The sequence below is a fragment of the Numenius arquata genome, chromosome Z (genome assembly GCF_964106895.1).
Source record: "Numenius arquata chromosome Z, bNumArq3.hap1.1, whole genome shotgun sequence".
NCBI classification, from domain to species: Eukaryota; Metazoa; Chordata; class Aves; order Charadriiformes; family Scolopacidae; genus Numenius; species Numenius arquata.
The window spans coordinates 70,874,504-70,899,908 of NC_133616.1; positions in this window are offsets into that span (position 1 = coordinate 70,874,504).

Below are 25,405 nucleotides of genomic sequence, written 5' to 3' on the forward strand. Positions count from 1 at the left end.
CAAAGTTTAGAATCAGCATTTTTTCTCTCTGAATTTCCCAGCTGAGGTCCTGCCTGCGCTGGGATCTGCAGCCTTCAAGTGAGCAAAGTTCTCACTGATCTCAAGACCAGGCGCTGCAGAGTGTACCCTGCACAAGCGCCTTGTGCCTTGGCCTCTCAAGACTGCACTTTGTTAGTACCAGTAGGTGCCAGATAATCACCCCAGCCAAAATCCCATCTGTTTGCATCTCCAGTAGCGATTTCCACCCATGGGAAAAATACAGTCCTTTAGGCTTCATCCTCCACTCTGTTGCTTCTGTACTACAAACTGTACTGTTGAGATCCCTCGAGAGTAAGCTACTGGGAAGCCCTGCTCTCCATTAGCTCTGCAGCCTGAGTGGCTTCTCCTACCTCAACCAAACCAGAGGGAAGGGGACATTAAATGCGTGGACAGCCCCTTCAGGTGCAGCACAGTCGTAGTGTTGGTTCCACCATTAGAATTCCGCTCTTCTTTGAAGGGAAGAAACATTTTGTTTTGCCTCTGTCCCAGGAGCAGTAGAGCTGTATTTAATGTCCCCCAAGCCAGGGGTTCAGCAGGGCAACCCAGATCAGGTTGGCTGGACGCAGATGAGGTGAAATCACATACCCCATGGCACAGCCTGTGCCCCAAACCCAGCTGCCTCTGTGATGGGACAGCGAGTTTGGTTTGTTTATTGGCTCTGTCTTTGGTGCGAGGAGTTTGCTGCTGGAAGTGTGGAGATCATCACAGCCAGTCACTTCATGACACAGCGACAAAGGAGCCTTCCATGCAGCTCATGATTAAGATCTGAGAGGGGACCACAAGCTGGAGTCTCTCAGAATAAGATAGGTGTTGGGGGCATCCTTCATTCACTTTCAGAGCATGGGTCCACAAAGAAGTGTCCAAAGTCACTGAGCTTAAGACATCTTGCGCCTGGCTGGAGTTAGCAGCAGACAGAAGCAGAGAGGTGATTGCACGGATTTTGGGAACACTTTGTATCCAGAGTGTGACATGGGGACCAAGATGAAGCCTCTGAGGGAGGACTGATGTGGGACTGCCACACGGAGTCCCGTCACATAGCAGAAGAGCGGCTGGAAAGCAACAGACTAGTGGGATGTGTCCATTGCATCTTTGCATCAGTTGTTCACATGCCTTGTCTTGTGGGAGCGAGGTTTCACTCTGCATCAGTGGCCTCGTCCTGTTTTTCCAAATTAAAGCTGCTTCTCATTCCCTGGTTGAGCTTTCTATGGGAACTTGGGACTGCAGGGGAGAAAGAATTGCCTGCAGAGAGCATCTCATGGATGTTGCCAAGTTCATGAGGGAGGCTTCAGTGAGCTGTTGTGGTCATTCTTCTGCAGAAAAAAAAATAAAATAACCCATGGTGGTTTTAAAACAGGCTGTGTCTCAGGGCTGTGGGAGAGAAAATTTGACTGGGGTGAGAGGCATGGGGAGTCTCAGTCTCTATCCAGCATGGTTCTACCTGAGGTGGGCTGGAGGGCACCAAGAGAGGCCACCCAGTGCACTTGTCTGTCAGCCCAGCAGCTCCCCTAACCCATGGAGGGCAAGCAGGATCTGCAGAGGGTGTGCTGTGGCAAGAGAAAGGATGTGCAGGTAGTCAGGGCAGGCTCTCTCAGAGCAGGGCATCACTTCTGCCCACTCCCTGGGCACTCCTTACCCCACGGGGGGGAATTTGGTGTGAGTGCAGCAGTCTTCTGTGCAGAAGGACTGGCACACGGCATGGGTGATGTGTGGGGTTGGTGCTGTAGGGTGACAGTAGCGCTGAACTCGAAGGGAGCAGCTGACACGAGAAGAGGCAGAGCCTCAACCTAGAGGGTTGAGGTTCTGGTCCCACCAGAAATGGGACCACCAGGAAGCTCACAAAGCCCAGCAAAGGAAATGTGCTGGTGGGGCACTGGGGCAGGATAACCCTGTGTATCGGTGCCAGCTGAGAAGAGACCGGCAGAGGTGGGGCCCTGCTGCAGAGGAGCTGGGGAATGGAGGCTGCACGTGGGCCAGGAGTGAGGACTCTTGCTGCGCATACGGCACACTCCGTCCTGGGTTTTGTGAGGAGAAGCACTCATGGTTCATCATGCAAACCTAGGTCTGTGCCAGCGCTGCCTAAACAGCAGGTTAAACACGCAACCTCGCTATGCAAACTGGCGACGAGAGACCCATTTAGCCAGGGTACGGAGCCACAAGCCAAAGGAGTATAAAACAGTACCTGTGACCTAGGCAGCAAGGAGCAGACACCTTCCTGGTGCAAGCGGAGTGGATCCAGCCTAAGCTGGATGGGCCACGATGCGTTCATTTGTCCTCCTGCTGAAGCAGTTTTTAGAGCTGCTTTGTGAGAGAATAAGCTGCAGATTCTTGCCTTTGCACCACCAAGAAATCACTGGGAGTTGAGCAAATCTGTCAGATGCTGTAAAGAGGAGGAGCTGACTTTTTCTGGGAACATGCAAAGCAGAGTTAGTCTCTCTTCTGTAAGCTGAAAATTGCTTGCTATGCTGCTTTTTTTTTTTTTGCAGGTGTTGTGAGGTTTGCATGGCTTTTGCTCCCCTGGAGCCTGTGCATCTCAGCACCTCATGAAAATTGTCCGGATGGGTGTCTTTGAATAGCCATCAGGCTCTGTTGGCATGGAAATAAGTTCTTTCTGTTTTGCCTATCAAATGCCCCATTTGGCCATTCATTCAACAGTTTCGAGAGGTTTAATCCCCTCTAAAGCTGACCTAGGTCTTTGGCATTCACACTCCCCATAGTGAGGTTCACCTTTCCCCTCGGAGCCTTCCCTGCCACTCGCAGCCCCCCATGGTCACTGCAGGCCACTGTGTGCACTGCACAGTGTCAGCTTTGGGTATAGTTTCCTCTGTTTGTGTCTCGGTGTGATAGCTGCTGTAAGGCTGTTGCAGAAGGCAGAGGGTAGGGAAAACAGCCAGATGGCAGAATTTCTTTTGCACATGGGGCCACCATCATTAGTGTTGCTCATGCCACTAACTTTGGTCAGGCAGGTGAAGGCCAAGCATGTCGGACATAGTGGTGGCTTCAAATCTTGCAAGATGAACATCTCCTACTCTGTGTTTCCCAGGTGCCCTGCTGGGACCTCTCTGTTCTGCTGGCTCACAACTGGCATCACTGCCCTCTGATGAGAGCTCCTGTGAGGGGCCCATGGGGCTGGAAAGACCCTGAGGCTTGAGGAAGGGATGAGTGGCTTGTCACTTGAAGCCAGATTTTGCTTGCTGGAGGTCTAGTTCATCCCTCCCTGCAGTGGTGAAACCTGATGCTTGATAGAAAATCATAGGATGCATCAGTTTAGAGAGAATTGTGTATTGCTTGCTTTGGAAGCTGGGAATTTTATTTAAGAATAGTTATTTAATCTAATTAATTGCCTTACTGTTAACAAAATATCTTTGCAAATATCCTACTGTACTTCAATATGTTATTTGGAAATAAATGTTGTTTGTTTTCTTTTTCCTTTGTTGCAGACAGAACCACATTGCTGTGGACATTGGCTTTTTCTAACCAGCACTTCAGTGTGGGATGGAGAGGGCCAAACTGCAGTGTTAGGAGACTAATTTCCCAACACAGGCAGGAGAAATTTCTTGGTGGTATTCTTTGTTGGTAATGTTCTTCATGTTGCTCCACCCAAATATGGATATTTAGAAGTCTTTAACAAATTGCAGTGCAGGTGTCCTATAATTTAGTAACCAATTTCCTGTCCCGTTATGTGTTCTGCACATAGTGCTTGCAGAGGACTTTCCCCATGGTCACAGAGAGTAGGTCAGCCAAGGAGGGAAGCAGAGGAGAGAAAAGGTGTTGGGAGCAAGTAGATGGGAGCAGTAGAGGGACACTGGGAACACCTGAAGCAGGAGAAAGAGAAGGAGGAAGAGAAGCACCATGGAAAAGCAGGGAATGTGGAGAGGAAGGGTTGGGGCTGAAGCTGGAAGAAGATGAAGAACCTTTGTTGGAAGACTGGTTGGGAGGTTTGTTTTGTGGTGGTCTTGAAGGGATGGACAAAAAATGCTGTGTCCACCAAAGTGTCTTCTCCAGGTCTTGGCCTGGAATCAAAGACTTTCAGCAACTCTTTGGTACAAGTAAATAAACACAAAAAGTAATGTCACAGGTAGATAGGTTCAGGCACCCAGCACTTCTAGGTTTCTGATGCTTCGAGGTTTTTTCTGGGGATGTCCTCAGTGACGAGGCAGGTCTGAAGCAGGGCTGGGCAGCCAAGACAACGGGTCAAGATCCGCATCGGGGGTTTCAAGGAGGGGCACAGGCACAGCCACAGCATAGCCCTGGGGCCAGAGGCGAAAGCCCCAGCTTGATCGTAGCTCCCAATGAAAGCTGAGGAGCCTCACTAGGCTCTTTCCTGGCCTTGGGCACAGCCAGCTGGATGCCCAGGATGGGGAGTGCGTGTGAAGCCCGGGCTGGGGCAAGGGAAATTGTGCTTAAAATGTCATGTGTGTGTGTGCTACTGTGTGCCCGCCTGCCCGTGCAATGCATAAAGCACAGCTGAATGGTAAATCATCCCTGGCTGTTGGGGAACTGTGAGTACCACTGCCATCCTTGAATTCAGATGTTGGGTAGACACTGATGAGGGACTGGTGCTGTAATTCCATGATCGAGGGATGTAAATAGCCTTTATTTAAAAAACAAAAGGTAAGATGGGGATAGTTTGAGCTTATTGGCACTGGCAGACAAAATCTGAATACTTTTACAAAGAGCTCCTTTTTTTTCCCTCTGCCTTTTTGTTCTCATTGCCACTCTCTGACCCGTTAGCAATCACCATGGTAATTACTAAGTAATGCCCTATTTACAAGTACCTACAGAAATTTGCTGGAGTTTGCTTGAGCCCCTAGCAAAATGCCTAGCCCCAGATGAGGAGACAGGTTATTTCTCAAACTCAAAACTTCTCTTTAACAAGATGGCGAAGGCTGTGAATAGCTGGAGTCCTGCTGAAGTTAACAGACCTGTGGGGATTTACATGAGATAAGCATCTGCCCAGCGTTTACCTGAGGCCATAAATGTTTCCAAAAGCATGTAGGTCATGGTAATCTACATAGAAGTGTTTTTAAGTCTCATGCTGCTATTAAAAATATACACTGTACAGTGTGCATTTTCAGGGACAGCAAAAAAGTTTTAGAAATCTCTCTTCATTTTGGACAGTCTGGTCTTAATTATTCTGTGACCAGTATTTCATGCGTGACCTCTGTGCAGTGGGACAGGTTTCCCAAAGGGATGGTGGGATCTCTGTCCTTGGGGCTTTTGAAAACTTGGCTGGTCATGGCCCTGAGCAAGCTGATCTAACTTGGGGCATAACTCCACTCTGAGCTTTTGCTGGACCAAGAAACTTGTCATTTCTGCAGTTTCCACTGTTGTTGTGGGAGAAACACGATTTCCAGGAATTTGTGTCAAGTCAGCTCAAATCCTGTCAATGAGATAGGAAAATGACCCATGGACACAAAGAAAATGACTTCTCAAAATGCCAGGTGCTCAGATCTTATTTCTCCCAGCTGGCTCTGGTAGTTTTGCTTATGCAGTTTGAGTCTTTATATGCAAATCACAGATTTGCCACCACACTGGACCAGTATCAGAAAACAGGTCTTCCAGAAGTTATTTAAGCAATCACTTCCAGCATCATGTTTTGGACAGGGAAAGGGAAGGAGAGTGCATCTTTTTGAAGCCTTTGAGTTTCGCTCCTCTTTATTCCACTACGAGACAATGCAATTTTGCTCTGTGACAGTGTCTTTATTACTTCAAAAAACAAAGAACAAGGAAAAGGTGGAAAATAAAATGTGACAATACAAAGAAAACTATTGTTTTTTCCTGTAACAAGCGTTTATTTAGATGTGAACATAAGAAAAGTTCTGTAGGGCAGGGACAGGCTAAGATCTGCTTCTAGCAAGTAGGTCCCAGAACAGAAGACTCTTCAGCCTGAGCCACGTGCTGAACGGAAGAGGCAAAGGACTGACCTCGACAGTCAGCAAAGAGATGGGGCCTCCAGAAGGTACCTCCACCCCAAAGGCAGGAGGGCCAGAAATGGGCTCCACCCAGCCCCCTGATGCTCAGACAGCGAAAGCCAGGGTGGTGCACCCCACACAGCAGCACATGATCCTTCTTGGGGGTCCTCACCGGTGATCCTGGGGGCCCCCACTCTGGGGTGAGGAGCAAGCCAACATCCCTGCATGGACTGCAGCAGCAAGGTGGAGTGACTTGCAGGCACGGGGGGCTCTGGTGGATCCCCCAGTACTGTCAGCCACGCTGTGCTGTGCGGAGGGCTCGGGTGCCCCTGTGAGACGGGGTGGTCCTTGCTGGTTCAGTGTAAATAGCTGAGCACTCGAGGTAATTTCTTTCAGTCACTTGTTACACAGCTTTATTGAGTAGGGAGTGTCGATTTTTTTCTCCTCAGAACTAGTCTGGGCAACACTGACGGAGGAGTTGAAAAATAAGAGCTAATCCTGCAGGAATGACTCATTCTGGCATAGGATTTGCAGAGCGGGATGAGAAGTTCAGGTAAAACAAAGGGAAATGGAGGCCGTAGTAAAACTCTGTGGTTTGGAGCATGACAGTTTAACTGCTACAGAGTCAAAGTTGGAAACCCCCTCCCAACAAATTGCTATACTCAAAACCTTGGCAATGGCTAGGACAAGTCAATATTCGAGCACACTTGTTCCAGAAGCAGAGGCTCTTTCCCATGGGAGCTGTAGATTGGATTGCTAATTACTATGGGACTGGAAAACAATTATTATTATTATTATTTTTAATTAAACACAAATAAAACAATGGCTGTCCCTTTAAAGTTTGACTTTGAAATATTTTCTGCATTTTTTAGCAGGGGTTACACTGGCCAAGTCCAAACACAGCAGCACTGGAGTTTTAACAAAGGTTTCAGGTTATTTGCAACCAGATTTCTCTAGCAAGGACAAAATGGTAGTTGGGGTGAAAGCACAAGCTCAGCCTAAATATCTGGGTTGGGGAAAAGGAGGTAGTATTTCTTGAAGCTACAGTGTACCTTCAAGAAGTCATAGAAATTATTTTTCTCTGCATCCTTCGGCAAGTCTTTTAACCACTTTAGCTTGCTTGCTTCACCAGAAATCTTTGGAGACGCATCCAGCTGGTTACAAAGCAGTAGCTTGAGAGAGCCCCCCTCCAGAGGAGGTCATTTTGCTGTTATTATTTAAAACACTTCACCTTCTAAGAGAAAGATGTTGGTGTGGTAACAGCAAAAAGCAAAAGCATCATGGAGTGATAGAGGACACTTTTCCATCTCAGCCTTTCCCACACCGATTTATTAATAGAGATGTGGCACTGGCAGAAAAGTTGTGCTCAGATGAGGTGATCACTTAAAAAAGGTCATATGCTATGAGGCACAAATCTTTAAAGGAAGTTATTTCTGAGATGGCCAGAACATTAGCGGAAGTGCTGCGGCCTTTCAGTCGATGTTCTGCAAGCCAGGAGGGGAGAAAACCAGTTGGCTTTTATGGATGAGCTAGGACCTGGTAGATCTCTTGGTGCTTACACCTGGCAGGCAGCGAAATGCTGGAGTCACTGCAGGAGGGCTTCTGCAGAGACAACTGGTGTTTCACTGCTCTTTAGACTTTGCTGTGGGCAGATTGAGCTGCGAAGGAGTCTCCAGCAGCAACAAACAGGACAAGGCTTGGCTGGAGCTGTAGGACTACCCAGGACTTGGTGGAGACCTCCTCAGGTGCTGTGTGGGGCCCAGGCCAGGCGAGGCCAGTGCGGGCTGCCATGCATGCCGGCACGTTCCCCTGCGGATTAGCCCTGCGAGGAGTGTGGTGCCGGAGGAATGCCCTCCCGGCACAACCCGACACCCGCGGGCTGCTACAGCTTGAAAAACTGGGTGGGTCGTGGCAGCTCTGGCTGTGCTGTGACACCTCGGTCCTGGGTCGGGGCTGTGTCACAGGGGATGCTCTCCGGGTGCCTGGACCCTGGGGGAGTATTGGCTTTGCACTCTGTATGTGGCTGGGCTGGAGGGAGCATCCCTCAAGAGCAAGGGACCCCGGTTGAGGGCACTGCCAGGAGAGGGCAGGAGGGGTGCCTGCCAGCAGGCTTGGATTCGTCTCCTGGTACAGTCGTGGCACCAAGGCTTGCGGCTGCTACAGAGTGAGCTGGATGGTTGGTTATGGGGAAATGGGTTTTCATTTCAACACCCTGGTTCTTGGGGGTCCTCTCCCCTCCCTCTTACATCCAGCTGCTCGTCACAGCTCTCTAGATGCTGACCTAGCTCCAGACCACCAGCACCCTTATCAGTGTGGCATCAAGAGGTGCCTGCTGCTTCGTGCCCTTTCCTACAACACCCCTTGGGCAGCGAGGGTCGTCGCTGCAGCCAGGAAAGCAATGTTAGCTCATGTTGCTGTTCTAAGGCCAGTTAGCAAGCCCGAAGTGAAACTCGGTCAACTTCTAATGTTCATCCCAACTTCTTCCATCGCTGAGTTCAACCTCTCCCCATGGTGCTCACTCAGGGGGGTCGACAACAGCTGGCTCTTCAGATCCCAAAGCTTCACCTAGCCCTAGGCACCGCGCAGCTTGCATGGCAGGCAGACGGTGGTGCCTCACATCCCTGCCGAGTGATGGGTGCTTCGGCACAGCGTGAGCCGCCGGGGCTGGGTGTGGAGGGAAGAGGATCTCGCAGGGCTGCTCTGCACAAAGCCGGTTTCCGATGAGCTCACGGTGGGGTCAGCGCCAGAACGAGGGCAAACGGAGCGTAAAGAGGGTTTGCGCCCACACGCTGGCCCCATGAAACCCGTATTTGGTAACTGGGATTTAGCTCCTCATCAAATTCCTGACGGATTATTGCTCAACCTCCTTGTAGGGGCAGCGGTCGCATGTGATAGGTGAAGGCATTTGGCCTGGTCCAGCTACTAGGCAATATTTTCTTGGCCAACAGCTGCTTTGGGCTTTGCTCCTGTTCCCGATCTGGAGAGGGTGCCAGACCCTTGTCCTCCTGCTTGATAGAGCCAGACAAGATCTGTCTCAGCTGCTCAGCTCCTGCTGGTGCAGCTAAACACCAAGGCAGAGTCCCAGCTAATAGTCTGGAGATCCCGTGAGGTGGAAAGCCACACATCAGGCTCATGATCTGGCTGAGACCATCTCCAGCTCTTTGTTCACTGGAGACCTGGGGACAGGTGAGCTTTCAGAGCTGTTCAGAAGGAGGTGGGAAAGGAAGGAGGGAAGCTCTGAAGGCACCGCAGCAAAGTCACAGCAGACCCAGGGAGTGCCATTTCCATCGTGGGTTGATAGGAGGAAGAGAGCATGGTCCTTCTCCCTTCCCTGTAACAAAGCTGTTACCTGAATTTGGAGTACTCACCATCACAGCTGGCCCTGGGACATGCTGATGACAGGAGTGGCTGGACTGAAAGTACCCCATGAAGCCCCTGACCCTCAAGCTTGCCAACCACTGCCAAAGAGAAATGGAGGCTGACTTATACTGATGTGCAGAACAAAGCCTGGTAGGGCTGAAGGCATGGCCACAGAGAGGCTGAAGCAAGGGACCAGGATGATCCCCAGGGATGTGAACTGACCTCAGCCAGGTCTCCCAGGGACGGAGCATTGTTCTTTTGCTCTGCCCTCATTCCTTCACCATTAGGAACTGGTTCTGCATCAAAAGCAAAGTCTCACCTTCCCTTCTTCACCCAAGCTTCCCTCCCTTGGGAACCAACAGAACAGCAATGGCTATGGAACTGGGGTGAATGGTTTTCCATCTCCTGCATGTTATACCTCAGGGAGCCTGAAACCCACACATTTTCATCCCAGACCCTCAGCTGATTCCTGGCATTATCCTAGGCACAGATTCCCCTCTGCTCAACTCCTGTTTCCTCTCTGTGAACCCAGGATCATGGTATTCCATGTCCTTCCCCAGCAAGGTCTGGCATGTTTGGCAGGTACTAGGTAGGAAGCATCTGAATCCAAACCTCAGCACTGACTCATTACCACTCAGGCCCTTGAAATGTTCCCGTGCAGCGGACTTTTCTCCCAGAACCTTTCCCAGCCTTCTAGGCATTGAGCATAAATGGCACAGTGCCGGAGCAAGACACTGTGCCTTTCCTAAATGATGCCTGAGGTTCTTCTCCATTTTTTTGGTTTTCATCATATTCCATTTCTTTGATTTTTTTTTGGTTTGTTTTTTTTTTTTCTCTCTGTTTTTTGTTTTGGAAGCCTAGAGGGCTCTCAGGAGGGGTCACTTAGGGAGAGAGGCAGCAAAAATAAAGGCATTTCTTTCTGGTTTTATTCTGAGTCAGAGTAGGAGGTTCAGTGCACAGATTTACAAAAGTACTTGGGATCTAAGTCTGCTGCCCAAACACCTCTCTTGTCCCAGCGATGGAGGCACCTGAACCTCACAGGCATGTCACTTCTCCTGGGCTGTATCTGTACTACCGTGCAGGACACCTCTTGGGCAGATGGAGAGGAATTTACCACTGCTTGCAGAACTGGAGCTGAGCTTCTCCCAGTGCTCAGAGCAAGTTCACTGGAGGAGCCTGGCACTGGCAGCTCCCAGCCCCCTCCACCCTAAACCAGCAGGGACAAGGATGGGAGGACGCTTGGGCTCCCAGGGCTCCTGGCCCTTTGGGTGGACAGTAGACAGGATGGCTAGCAGGTCCTGTGGACCCAGGGCATGGGGCAGGCGACCAGATTAGCAGCAGCACTGGGAAATATGCACCCCTATGCACAAGGATGAGCCCAGCAACACATGCAGCTCTTGGCATTGGGCAGGGGTGGGGAATAGCAGCTAGCACTGCTCTGGTGGCACTGGTGGCATGTGCCAAGTCCCTTAAAGAGCTGGAGGGGTACAGGAGTCAGTCTCCTGGATCAGCTGGCATCGTCATGCTGACCAGTGTGAGTGTCCACCACACAGAAGCAAAAGCCAGGTCACCCTGATGCTGCGGGGCTGGAGGAGCCCCATTCTCCAGTTGAAATAGCACAGGACTCTGAGGGGGTCACCTGGCAGCCAGAGTTGTCTGTGCCTAAGGGGTACATTGTGCCTGTCCTGCTCCAAAGATTTCTGGAGTGCTGTTACATGAAACAGCCAATGCATAAAATGCACAAACACTCCTCCGAGCAGGAGCACAAGTGATGCTGACCCTTGGTCCCTCTTTCTGGCCCATTGATCTTTAAATAGGTTAGCTTTAGTGGAAGGAGCTCAGACACCTTCTCCCCATGCTCTCCCACTTGTGGGCCAGCAGGTAGCCCGGAGGAGCAGGAATTGCTCTTCAGAGGAAGGAGGTGTGACCCCTCAGGGTCTCCCTCAGGCAGAGAAGGGGTCGGCATGGGAAGCCCAGCTCACTGAGTGCTGGACTTGGGAGGGAGAGTGCTCTGCCTTTAGGAGACAGGGCAAAGGTGCCCACAGGAGGGGGAGGAGGGCATGGTGTCCATGTGGCAGGATGCAGGTTTCCACCGCAGATGTGCTCCCCATTGCCCAGCAGAGGCTGGGTCCACGCATGTCTGCTCACACCAAGAAGGGCCAAAGGTCCAGCACACACCTCAAGCACAAGGTGACTGAGCAGCTGCAGGAAAAAAAAAAAAGCCTGTTTTGGGCTGGACTCCATCAGAGGAATGCATTCACAGATCAACACCTGAGCGTCCTCCCTGTGTTCATGCTTCATTACCAGCAGGCTGCTGAGTAACTTCTGGGTAACAAGAAACAATATTCCCCAAATGCAGCTTTGCAGTGATTCATCAGAAGAACCCTTATCTTCATCTTTCAAAAGCTTTAGTCATTTTAATGAAGAAACAACTTCCTGCTGGTTGGATGGGCGGCTACCAACACAAACTGCAGATATTCAAAGAAAAGAGTCTGTGATCCATTAGTTGGCTAAGGGTTATTCTTCAGCCCAAGAGCCAGGATAATCCTAGGTGGGAACATCCGCAAAAGGGTCAGCTGTTAGAGGCATTTAAGTGCCTTTACATTGGTATCTAGAGACCTGCTGGGAAGCTGAACCCTATGGAAGACCTCCAGTGACCTCTTTCACAAGTCTTGGGGGTAGGTTTCTAAATCACTGAGGCACGAATGAAGGCTTCGCTCTCTGTTTTCTCCGTCACTGGGCTTTCAAACAATTGCATCCTTGTCAGACATTTGTCAAAGAGAAAGGGGTAGATGAAGAAAGAAATTTCAATAGTCTCAGGGTTCTGCTTACAGCTGCGTTAATGCTGAATAGCACGCGGAGGTAGAAGGGATATCCTGAACAATGTCTGGTCTCCAGGCAGAATCCGTTTCCCATGACAGTGCCTTTCTGAAGCAGGAATGCCAGCATGAAGCAAAACTTGTTAAAGTAGTAAAAGAAGAGGTCTCTATTGTGTCCTGCGTGACAGAATAATCCTCCCTCAAGAACAGGCTGCTGTCATTTTCTCTCCCATCTGTGAATTTTGGCTTCAGTCAACTTTGTGATTTTTACAAAGTATAAAATTAAAGTCCTAACCCTTAAAAGCAACCCAGTCAATCCCACAGGATCTTCCTGCAGACATGTCCACAGCTGCGGACGGAGTTTTCCTATACAGACTCTAAAATGTCTGACTGCATCAAGCTGAAATAGGGTTCCCTGTTAGGAGATACACTTAACAGAAATAAACATGTTCCACATCTCCATCTGTTCCATTGGCTAAACATCATTCTCCCTTTTCAACGCTTTATTCACTGGTTATCATTCTCCTCCCGACTTCTCTTTAAAGCCTTCCTCTCTGAAGTATCTGTGAAAACCAGCAGACAGTAATTTTGACTTTTCAGGTGAGCAGAGCTGTCTTGCTGCCATCTCCCTTTCTCCAGCTCCTGGTGCTCTGTGCGTGTTCCACGTTTCTCTTCTGTGTTCGTACGCTGGACCAGAGGTGTCTCAGCTCACGGCTCAGCCTCTTGAGTGTTGCATTAATAATTAATCACAGGCATCATTGGTACTGTCAACATCTATATGCAGGAGCTGAGCACACCAAACAGAAGTGAAACCCTGCGCTGCGGCGGTCAGACAGGCAATCTCAGGGCCAAGGCACAGAGGGGTTCAGATGACAGGCTTTCTCTGGCACCGCTGAGGGCTACCAACAGGCTCCTCAAGGGCAAGGCGCTGAGCAACCCGGTCAGGCTTTAAGGTTAGCAGAAGGTTGGTCCAGAGACCTCTGGTGGTTACTTCCTGTGATCTGGTGACAAAAAAAAAAAATAAAAAAAAATCTTAACAGGACCAGTAAGCAGCTCCATGAATGCTGTCTGCATATTTTTGTTCTTTTGACTCAAAATATATGGTATTTTCCCGGTGGTAAACGATGCCTTCCTATCCGTGGAAGCAGGCATGGCAGGTTTTCTTCATACAGCCCAGCAATTCACACCTCCTCTGTGGTGCCAGGTTCACCCCGGCATGGCTCCTGTCCTTAGCAGGTTGGTCTCTCCTCCAGGCTCACAGACGCTGTTCCCCTCTCCTGCTGCAGCCACCATGTGTCAGCCACTGCTGCGATTGCCTGAAGAAAACCAATGGCAGGTAAAGGCCACCCACTGGGATCCATACGGGCTCTGGGCAAAAGCCATTTGTTGTGTTTTGACTGGAATAAATATGAAATACTTGCTGTCTGTGCTGGTGATCAGCTATCTCTCGAGAAGGCAAACACTGACAGCATTATGAAAGCAGACCAGTAAGAGAGAAGGTGCTATTTATAATAAGGCTATGATTCTGCCATTAAAGGAAAAAGTTTATTTTTTCTGGGGATGGAGAAAATCCTAGTAACGAGTCTGGTACTGCTCTTAAAGAGCCTTCTCTGGAGCGGAGCATCTCTCAAGATCCCCAGCCATAGGGGAAAGGACGCGTGTAGGGGAGGCCCAGCTGATGGGATCCACGCTCTCAGCCCAACAGACTGCAGAGAGGACCCCAAAACAGGGATTTTTAACTTCATGTGCCCAGGGTGAGCCCAAGCCCTGGACACCAGCCAGCACAGAGGAGAGGGTGTCAGAGGCAGCCCTGAGACCTGGCCAGGCTCATGTGTGGTTTTTGCTCAGGGACCACTGGGCAGGTAGATGCTTCTGGTGTCCTCACATTCCTGTCTTGTGAGATCAAGTAGGGAAATCTGGCGAAGCAGCCTGGCAAATTGAGAGGGAAGCTACCATGTCAAACACCACTGCCAGTGCTGGGGGGACCTTTGCTTTGATGGTAAATGCTATCCAGATTTGGCTCTGGCACTGGAGGCTTAAGTGACTTGTTACAGCCTTTGCACACAAGCAAAAGAATTCTCGTAACTTTCAAAGCTACACATTTCCAAATCTGATGACAGCTCTGCACTGTTTACTTACGGATTTCTTGCGTTTTTGAGACAGAAGTCTGTCAGCGAGGAATCAGACCATGGATGACTTGGTTACTAGTTTGTCAGTAATTTAATTATGCAGCCTTAAGATTCAGACTGTCTCTTTTTGAAAGATCTTCTCTAGCTGAAGCAGATGGGCTTGGTAAAGGTAGTACTGTACAGCAGTCAAAGCCTGTCCATGTAGTTTCACGTACAGCGATGTTCCTACACAAACCCCTTGGCTGCACACAGGAACACCGTGACGGCAGACAAGCAGGGTCAGCACCGCCGCTGGAGTTTCCAGATGCACACTTCAGCCAGCAAAGGTGTGCTTCGGTGGCAAACCAAATTATTTCTCGAATTTGATCCAAACTGACAAATCGCTTTAGTTGAAGAAAGAGGAGTAAAAATTCCTGAAAGCGGAAACAACATATTTTGACATTTTCCAAATGAACTCCTTTGCTTTGTTGTTTCACCAGGATATTTCAGTTCGAAGCGCACCTTGAACTGTTCTTTTTTTAAATGAGTGAAAAACCTCTGAAGGAAGAAAGAAGGAGGTTTCGCTCTGGTCCAGGTGAAGTGGAATGAACACTCTGGCTCACCCACTGCCGTGCAGAGTCAGAAACTTGCCCTCCCTGGGCACTTGCAAGCTGTGAACAAGTCTTCTCTTCAAGGGGAGGACAGAAAACAGAATTGGGGTGATGGGCACACCGCCTCTCAGGCACAGTCTTCTGGAAATCCTCCTTTAACAACCCTTTAATTGCTACTTTCTTTAAGGTGTGGAGGGACGCAGTTTCTGATTACAATCCCACGAGCGTTGTAATGTTGTTACAAGGGGACTGGGCTATCCCTACTGAAAACTCAAACCACGATTGTTTCTTAATTAGGGCTGCACAGAGAGGACCACCCACTCCCGTGGCTACCTGTGACCCATTAACTGTCCCAGCTGCTGCTCCCCTGTGGGCTGCTCAGGTGGTTTCACTGAGTCCTTAATGCATTTCAGCAAGTCCCCGCTCTCCAAAAATCGCTGATGGTTGTGCATCTTCCATGTGTGGGAGGTGTGGCACACCATGTGTCTGCAGAGGTACCGCTCCACGTGTGCCTCTATCAGCTGTAAACTTCACCAGAAACAGCATCTTCTTCTAGATCTTTGGCTCCTAGATCTTCTCTACTTTGCAGTGATGTGCTGAGAACAGATGCCTGCTGGACCTATGTCAGGAACAGTCAGAAATAGGACTTTCCACAGAGAGTTATTTTTTATCAGTTGCTTGCTTTTTAATCCATGTGACAAGTACATCGCAGATCTTCAAGGGATACTAATTAGGCACCTAAAATGAGATTAAGTGGAAGATGCTGGCAAAGCCATTTGACTGCTATAATTACCAGCCTCCTGATTATGCTGTGCCTTTAGCTGGAGTTTGGGCAGGACTGGTGAGAATCCAGGATCACTCATGAGTGTAAATTAGCGTGAGTCACATTTCCCTGGTTTCCTGCAAGGCTGCTGCAGATTTCAGATGGAAGCCAGGCAGAAGGGGGAGGATGCTTAGCATTGCTTCCTCCAAACCAGGATCTCTTATGCAGTCGAGATGTTTCAGCATTTTTGGGGCATCATCACTGGGGTTGTTTTTGTGGGTCTTCATATGTGCTCTTCTGGCTGCCTTTGCTACAGTAGGAAATCTGCAGTTTCTGCAGTTTCTTTTCAAAGGATGTGGAACCTATACCCCTCTGAGGAGTATGCTACAGGAATAACCTCAGGTAGTGCTTGCTTGGCTCCGTTTCCCTGAGTAAAATGTCACTCATTGTGATATAAGAGATATCAAATACAATTTTCTTAACAGAGTTAGCTCACTCTGACAAAGATGTCAGTCGATACGACAGGGTGATGAGATGGAAAATGGGGTACTGAGACTTAATTATAGCTTCCAATTTCTTTCCTGCTAAGACAGAGTTTAGTTTAAAAGGAGGTCGAGTCATAGTGCATGGATGCAGTCCCTGTTCCACCATCCTAAGGGTACTGTGTGGGTGCACAGCAATGGCATATAGTTTGGGAGGCAGGGCTTAAGATCAGTGGACTTAACAGCACTTACGAGAAGAGCACCAGACTGGTGTCAAGCTCCACCTGGGCCTGGTTAGAACTGGAGTCAACAGCTGGATATATGAGTCCTCAAAATTTGTCCGGTAGAGTTTTGAACTGGAAATAGAGGCCTTGACTGGAAAAAATGAGATGTCTGACAGCCTTTTCAAGAGAGTGAGAGTATGTCAGCAAGCAGAAGGGATGACTGCACATGCATGGGTGTGTGCGCATAAATTTTCCATTTACATAAGGACTGTTGGCAAAGGCTATCTGGGGTTTAAAAGGAGAGAGGCCCAAAAGCTCAGATAATGTATGCTGGAGTGAAAAGAAAGGAGCTGGTAGGCAGGCCTCGAACACGTGCAGTCTATCTAGCCTGTCGTCATCGTTGCTGGGGCATTTCTGTGATGAGGGGAGAAATCTTGGGAGGCAGAAGGGAGCTTGTGCTTGTGATAACGTGCAAAAGTGAAAGCCAGCTACGTGTACTGAAGTACTTCTAGGTGGGTCGCCATCATAACCTTTACCTTGGGTGCAAAACCCCTAAATCTAAAAACCAAAAGAAGGGAAATGATCTGTTCAAGACACACTTAGTAGCAGCGAGGACTACTATGTGTGCCACTGTGCTGAGAGAGCTGAAGCAGAGAAACAGGCAGCAGATTTGCGATGACCAGCCAGAGCAACAACCTGGGGTACGACAGCATCCTGCCCCAAGGATTCCAGGGAAGCAGGCAAGGAGAACCTGGACTTATTAAATTTCAGGAGAGGGCTTGTTACTCATTGTGTCCTGTCTCTGTTGTCCACTTCCTTTGTCTCTTCTGGGACAGGGTGCCATAAGGACTTTTGAGTTTGATTTCCCCAAGCCAGCATACATAACAATCCTAAAATCTGACCTTTGTTGGTGACTCTGCAGTGAGCCAAGAGCAAATGCAGAGGTGCTGGCTGCTGGGTGCTCCGCACATGAGGGCTGGGGGCACCAGCTCACTCGGGCAAGGCACTGGGTACCTGGGAGTCACCTACCAGGAGAGGCTCTGCTGCAAGACGGCATGTGCTGAGCCTGCCTGGCGAGGTCTCCAGATGTCCCATTCTCCATCTTCAGTGCTGTTGTATCTCTTTTGCCTGCCACCCCCAGGAAACCACAAAATGATCCCCAAACTACTTCCACTTTCAGTCATGGTGCTGACATTTCAGCTTAACATCCTGCAGCTTTGCCTGGCTTCTCTCCATAGGAAAAGAGGATGAACAGACATTCAGATAGGTCTAGGAAAGGACCAGGAGGAAAAGGGGGAACCCATCACTTTGGTGAGAGAGGAGTTCCACTCGAAAACTGCAAATCGTTTGTGAAAGCATGGGAAACTTTGGAGGCTTGGTGATTTTTTTGTTAAAAAATAGTTGAGAAATTTTGTGCAGGATCTGTTAAAAAACGATTTTTGGTTGAAAGACAAATGTTTAAAGACTAATTAAAAAAGAAGAGACATTCTACTGAAAAGCCTGAATCTTGAATGCAGGCTTACACATCCACGGAGAGCTGCTTCCCAGTGGGCAGAGATAGCTGCAACAGGTACTGCCAGATGACATCCCAATGGAGCTGCGCACCGCAGTGCGTGGGGACCACTCGCACACACTTCTGTGCGGGGGGATCCTTGTATGAGCCGTTCCTCCAGCTTACTGGTGACTCACAGGCACAAAAGACAGATGTATTGAGAAATACACCGCTGGTGACAGCCTCATTTACCTCCAATGCATCTCCATAAACCTACATAGCTTATCGATGCCATCCCAGCCATGCTTGGAGATCTGCCACTTCCACTTGTCCGCTTGCCTCCATCCTTCCAGAGGTGTGTAGTGATGCCACCACTGGACTGTCTGCTATTAAAGCCCCATCCCTTCCACATCTGGTCCCCATGGGTCCTTTCAGGAAAAAGGACTTCACATAGTTCCCTCTTGAGGAGGCAGGGCAAGCCTGGCCCCTCCACCAGCTCTTCTCACACCACATAAGCCCAGGAGGGGCTTAACTCTGCTCTGAAGCGGTCTGTGGGCTCAAAGGTTTTTCATATAGTGGAGCAACACAAGCACACACCTACCACAAGGTTTTCCATTCAGCCAGTTAGCTCTGACAACAACTTCTATCTGTGCTCTCTGCAGTAGAGCCAAAACCTGCTCGAGCCTCCTGATTTTCATTTTTCCCTTGTCATCCCCATGCAGCCCTTAGTGCAGCATCCCACTGTAAGCTCAGCAGATCCTTCCCAGGTCTATGGACACTTCCAGCTGGTCCACAGTCAGCAACTTCATCAATGCCTTTCTTACTCTGCAGTGCTCCTGTCTGTCCCTGATTTCACTGTGTTCTTCATGCCTCTTCCCACCTGCTGCAGAGCATGAGGAAATCACCAGCAGCTGAGGTCTTATCCAAAGGCTATTTTGGCCATGGCATGGCCATTCCTCCAAAGATCTGTGACGTGACAGGCTTCACTCTACAGAAATCAAACACCACAAGCATTTTTGTACACATGGCCATCAGGCCTATCTGGTGAAAGCTTCAGCTTTGCTTTCTGAGGACTGTTTAACACTATCCAGGGGGGCAGTAGTTGGGAAGGACAGCGAAGCAGAGGCTTTTCCTTCAAAACACAGTGTTGGGTGCATTTCTTCTCAGTATGAGGCATGAGCACACCTACATCCCTACATCTCCCCATAGCCCAGGTTCTAGCCCCATATAGGTACCCATGCAATGGCTAGAAGCTCATGGGATTGAAAGAGGTCTCAGAAGGATCACTGTGGAGCTTTTTGAAGAATCACAGAATGGTTTACATCTGATAGGCTTCAGCCCAACTCCCTGCTCAAAGCAGGGCTCACCAAAGCTAGGTCAGGTTGCCCAGGGCCTTGTCCTGTCAGTCTGGAGAATCTCCAAGGACAGAGATCTCACCACCTCTCTGGTGCCAGTCCCAGACCTGTACCACTCTTATGGAAGGAATTTTTTCCATATGTCCAACCAGAATTCCCCCTGTTGCAACCTATGCCCATTGCATCTTGTCCTTTCCCTGACAACCTGTGAGTCTGTCTCTCTCTCTCCTCTGTAACCCTGTGAGGCACTGGATGACAGCAGCTAGGTACCCCCTCGACCTTCTTTTCTCCAGGCTGAACAAGCCCAGTGCCTTTCTCTTCCACCCCTTGATCTTTACTAAGTTCAGTGTGCGTATCCTGTTACATGAAAGTATTTTCTTTCTTTAGCCACCACTTCCTTGTATAGATTTCTTCCAAATGTATCTCCCATTGTGGGTTGCTCAAGATCTGGTAGCCCGAAAGGAACACTTCTGACCACCTTCAACAAGAAAGTGAATCACCCTATGGAAGCAGCCCAGCAAAACAACACCCCACCATCAAGATCAGCAGAGATGAGCTCCAGAGAAATGCCAATCCCAAGAGAAAGCCCATTTAATCTCTCTGTTAGATCTCTTCTCTGCTCCTTTTATTTCTGTCCTTCCCGCACTCCTCTTGCCGGTGCTTAACTCTGAAGAGATGCACTGCTCTCAGGGCAGCAGGCTGCGTTACCTCCCTGAGAACACTTTGTCCCCGGCAGATCCTCTTTCCAGTCTCCACTTGGGTGAGCCGTTGAGTGCTTAAGTGTGGATTCAAGCCTTCTTGTCATAGCTCTGCTAGGCACGCATTTCACTGGTGACATCGTGTGCATCGTGCCGGAGAGTAGAAGGCCCTTGAGTCGGTTGCAGCGGTGGAGTGTGCAGACCTCAGGGACCTCTCTTTCCCACTGTGCTTGACTGCAAAATCCACTGTGGCCTTAAGCACGCACAACTCACATCTGTGGCATCTTAGAAGGCAACAAGAGACACAGCTCTTTCTGAGCCAGTAAAGTCAGCTACAGAATAACTGTTAAGGCTGTTTGTCTGGAGCTACTTTTCCAGGACAAACCACAAAATATAACCTAGTTAGTGGATAGGTAGATTTAGCTGGTTTCGATGCTTGAGAGCAGCTCCTGTTCCTGCTGAAATCATTGGAGTTCCTGCTGAAATCATTGGAATCCCTGCTGTCACCTGGATCAGGCCTCCAAAGCCTGTGCTTCTCCATGCCACGATGCTACAACAAACCATCCCAATGCATCCTGGCAGGTTGGCTAGTGGGCCACTGAAGGCTGCATGCCAAAAAGTTCCAGGTACTTGCTGGTGCCACGCTCGTGTCCAAAAGCAGCCAGTCACAACAGCAGAAAAACCTGCAAAAGACACTTTCATGTCAAAAACCTACCCTTTCTCATCACTTTGGGATCTCTAGGCAGGCCACATTTTTTGTTGTTTGATTGCCCAAGGAAAGAAAAGCACTGAACATTCAGTGATTAGATCTAGTGGGACAAATGGGATTTTGGGGGTGCTCCTATAAGCGGAATAGGGAGGCAGAAATGCTCTGCAGCAGATCTGTTGCAGATGTCTGAGAGGGGCAGCAGCAGCAGGTTTGTTGCTGCGGAGGAGGCGATGAAGGGCTGCAGTGTACTACAGAGGGACACAGCTTTTCCGACTTCCCTCGGTTTCCTAGCTTCTGTCCTCCTTCCCGTGCTTTTTGTTTTGTGACTGCAGGAAAGACACTTTCTTTGAGGAGGCCTTGAAAACTCAGAAGGATGGATCTTTCTAAACTTTCCAGTTAAATATTTACTGTCCTAGGCAGAAAACGCTTCATTCATCAATTGTCTGAATGCCCCCACCTGGAAAAGAAGCACAGAGCCCCAAAGATCCTTCAGCAAACAAATTCCTTCTCATTACCAACTCCGTGGGCATGACTGCTCTCAGGAAACTTGAAAGTCGAGCTACTCAGAAGTGCTGCCCATACATGTTTACCTTGGACTCCAGCTACCCTCTTCAGACTAAATCAGGTACTTTTTGTCTGGTTTGCCTAAACAAGTACAGCCGAGGAATGAGTGCTGGAGCATTCCAGGGGGTTCATCCATGCTAGCCCCAGGTTTCTGACACGCTTTTCTGTGGGATTCCTGCAAACTCCAGGTTAAACAGCAACACCCGCAGGGTCATCAGCACCTCACATAGATATCAGAAATCCTGGTATATTTTTTTAAAATAAAGGTGTGTACTTCACCTTACTCTTACACCCTGCTTCAGGCTTATCCTTTTACATGGAGCACAGCTGACACATACAAAAAGGTACTTCTAACCCGAGATCAGACTGCGGGCTGCCCTGCCTGTGGAAGCAGGTATTTAAGGCCCTCAAACTTCAGCTGCATCTCTCTGAGAGGCCATTGGGCTAAGCTGGAAGCCCCAAAGGTGGCTGTGAAGTGCAAACCGTCTCCCCCATGCAGCCCAGACTGGTCCTGTTGTAGCCCCGCAGGAAGGAGCAAGACCCCACGGCATTCTGCAGAGCTCTGGACACGATCTCCTGAGCAGAACAACTAGGCTGAAAGATGCAGCCTTCAGCAGGAGTAAGTGACTTTGCAGTGTGCTGGCTGGAGCACGCGGCTGCAGTGTGGTGAGCTTATTTCAACTACCATACTAGTGCTCGCTGGGTTAAAGCCATCTATACCCCAGCTAGTGAACCTGTGAGCAATGAGTGCGCTGCAATGAACATAAAGAAAGCTTCATGAATGGGCAACAGTTTCAGTGACATCCCAAAGACCGATACTAAAGGGTTTTCTCTCTTAGCGACTTCATATTTCAACCCTCAGATGTTAACGTGTTTCCGAGTGTCACAGAGAGAGCCCCTGCGTACTTTTGCTCAATTGGTAATGCAGATTCATACCTGATACGACGACTGTGCTGTTGGCATGGCTGGAGAAGCCCTTGGGAGAGATCTGGCCCACAGCTTTTGCATCGTTGCTCAATAGTCATTGTCTGGAGCTTGTACCTGCGCCGGAAAGCCCAGATACACGGCGGTACAGCAAGCAAGAGGCCATTGGCCTGAGCCAGGCAGGTTTCTGTGTGGCTGAGCAGTACTTGGAGCCAGAGTATCATGGCTCTAGTAGTCAATGCTCATTAAAGAAAGATATGCAAGACAGTTTTTCTCTGGAAAAGGAAAGTAAAGAAAAAAGAGAACAAGCCAAACTAATAAAAGAGAGAGTGGGACATGCATGACAGAAATGCTTTATTTACACTTTTGTTCAGTACTGACATGGAAAGAGCCCAGGCTTTCAGCCAAAGCTGATGCCCAAGTCTCAGGAAGAAATTCTGCCTCTAAGCATCCTCTGACCTAGTCGGAGTCTGGAGAGCCATCACTGTCTGACCACAAGGTCCCATGCTGCCCATGCTCCTGCTGCTTAACACCTCCATGCCAAACTTCTCCTCTTTCCCATGCAGGCTCACCCTGTCCCCTCTTTCAGTCCCACATGGGAGGGGACACATGCTACAGCATCATCGCAGGGAACAACTCTAGGCAGTACTGACAGTAGTACATCCATACGAGCATTAAAATAACATCAGAAGAGCGTTTGTCTTGTCAGGGCAGCTGCAGTCCCTGTGTATATGTCAGGGGTGGAGGCAAACATTGCTTGCTGGCAGCTTGGAGAGAGATCAGTACAAGGCCACAGAGATGGCTGGCGGGCTGAAGCACCTGATGTGCTGAGGAGAGATGGAGGGAACCAGGTTTCGTCAGCCTAAAGAAGAGACGTCTCAGGGAAGACCTAATTGCAGATGTCCACTACTTCATAGGTGGTTACCAACCTCCCCTCAGAAGTGCACAGGGATGTCTTGTCTTAAGATGTCTTGTTTTGTCCCTTGTCATAAGGGGCAAAAGGGACACACTGCAGCATGGAAAATTCTGGTTGCACATAAGGAGGAAAATCTTCCCATGTGAGTGGTGGAGCCCTGGGACGGGGCCAAGAGACATGGTGGGATCTCTACTGCTGGACATGTTCAAAACTTTGCTGGACAAGGGCCTAACCAACCTGACCCCACTCTGAAGTCAGCTGAGCCTGGAGAGGGGGGTTGGAGTGAAGACCTCCAGACGTGCCTCTCCACCTGAATGTTTCTGTGATTCTGTGTGTAAATCCTGCAGCTCCCAGTCATGTGTTAATCATGCCTTAAAATTAATTTCAGAGTAATCCTGAGGATTATTTATGTGACCCTGGGGCTTACTCACATGAGCACCAAATGTAGGACTTGCTCTTAATTGAAGAGCTAAACATAAGTCAGCAGCCCAACGGGATTATTCAGCCTGCAACAGTATCTGGCAGATGGGCACGCGTGCTTTCCATCCATTCTTTCTCAGACATTGCTCTGATACTGCATTTTCTCCAACATTGTGCAGCTATGTAGGAGAACGATTCAAATAGGCAGGCAATTATCCATGTGTTCCTGCTGGAAGGAAAGGTCATTTACCACACCCAAACTGCCATTTTTGTCTGTCTTCAGGTCTTTTTGCAGTGTCTGTTTCAGTTTTGTTTCACTTCTGTCAGGTTAGAGACCTGCTAGAGATGAAGTTTTACACCCTTGATGTCCTGTTGATCTCTGTGTTAGCAAAATATGTGGAGGCACCCAGAGGAATCCCTAGTTCACCTTTACCAAGGACTCAGAGCTTTCCGATTTCTTGGGAATGGGTCTTCTCAGTACCTCTACAACCAGTTGATCTGCCTCAGCTTTTATGGAGCAAGAAAGCCATTTTAACTTTAAGCAACGCTTATTTCACCTGCGCTTACTCATTCACAGATTTCCCCTGTCCCCTCACACCTATATGTTCACGGCCACGGAGAGGTGTATATCCAAGCAGTCTGGCCAGGATTACTTGTGGATGAGGGACACCAGGTAGCAAGTTCTCATCAAGCCTCCTGGACTTCACTGGTGATGGTAAGCTGGTTTTTGGGCAGGTCTTGTGTACTCTCTAGGATCCAGGAGTTACTACAGGTTGATAGTTTTCCCTCAGAACTCTGCTTACTTCAGCATCATTTCTCTTTGGTTTGGGTTTCTTGAGGTATCAGAAAGAGGTAAGACACAAGTGTGTTCTGAGACCTTGTGGCCATCCTCCTGTTGTCAGAGCATAAGGTCTCCTGCTGGTAAATCACCATCTAATCTCAGCACAGGCCTCTGGGTATGTCATAAAAAGCTGCATTCAGTCAAAACAAATTCTCCATCTCAGCTTCAGTCCTGCTATGAGAGTCCTGTGAAATGTAATTAAAGGAGCTCAGAGACAGCTTTGTGTCCACCAGGACCACAGAGCTGCTGTCTTGACTGTGGGTCTCATCCTGCACCACCGCTGGGCTCCTCCCAGCCAGGGGCAGGACACAGCATTTGGCCAGGCTGTGCTCTGGCAGGTTCCTGGCAGCCCGTTTCTGCAGGGCTGTGCTCCCCTCCAGCTGTTCCCCCCATGTGGTACCATCCCCAGTGCCCTACATCCCCTTTTCTAGGTTGTTGATGAAGATGTTAAAAAAAATGGCCTGATGTTGATCCCTGAGAAATGGCATTTGTAACTGTCTGCCAGCTACACTTCAACTGACGGACCACTGTCCTTGAACCTGATTGTCCATCCAGTTTTCCACCCACTTTGCAGTTCACCTGTGAAATCCATAATTTTATCAGTTTAGCTGCAAAAGTAATACTCGAAAACTCAAAAATAACCTTTGCAAAAAGATTTCCCTTCCTAAAACATCATCGTTTGCAGACAGAAACTTTCCTTTTTTGATCAATTTGATGCTTTGGTGTTGGCCCCAACCTGGAAATCAGCATGTGGGTATTGTGCCTGCTGTTCTGAATACCCTGTTATTGTAACAAAGAACACCCACTCATAATTTCATACTGGCACCAGCAAAAAGGTTTTGTCATATGTGAAAACTAGCAGGGAAATCCATCTTTTGTGAACCCCTAGAGTTAGAAAGTTCATGTATTGTTGACCAGACAATAATACAGATAGGACGAAGGAAATGGACTGACAGTGCCTTGTAAACATAGTTTCACTAATTAGAAAAAAAAAAAGGAGCATTGATGCTTTTATTATCTTGGGACAAAAAGTGAGCTACTGGAATGAGTTACATGCAGCAAAGAAACCTGGCTTTATCTGTAGGCTGGGCATGCTTTAATCTGACGTCCTGACAAAGCTGTGTGGTGAGTAATACCTAGAGTATGCCCGCCAAAGCTCTGCAGCCAA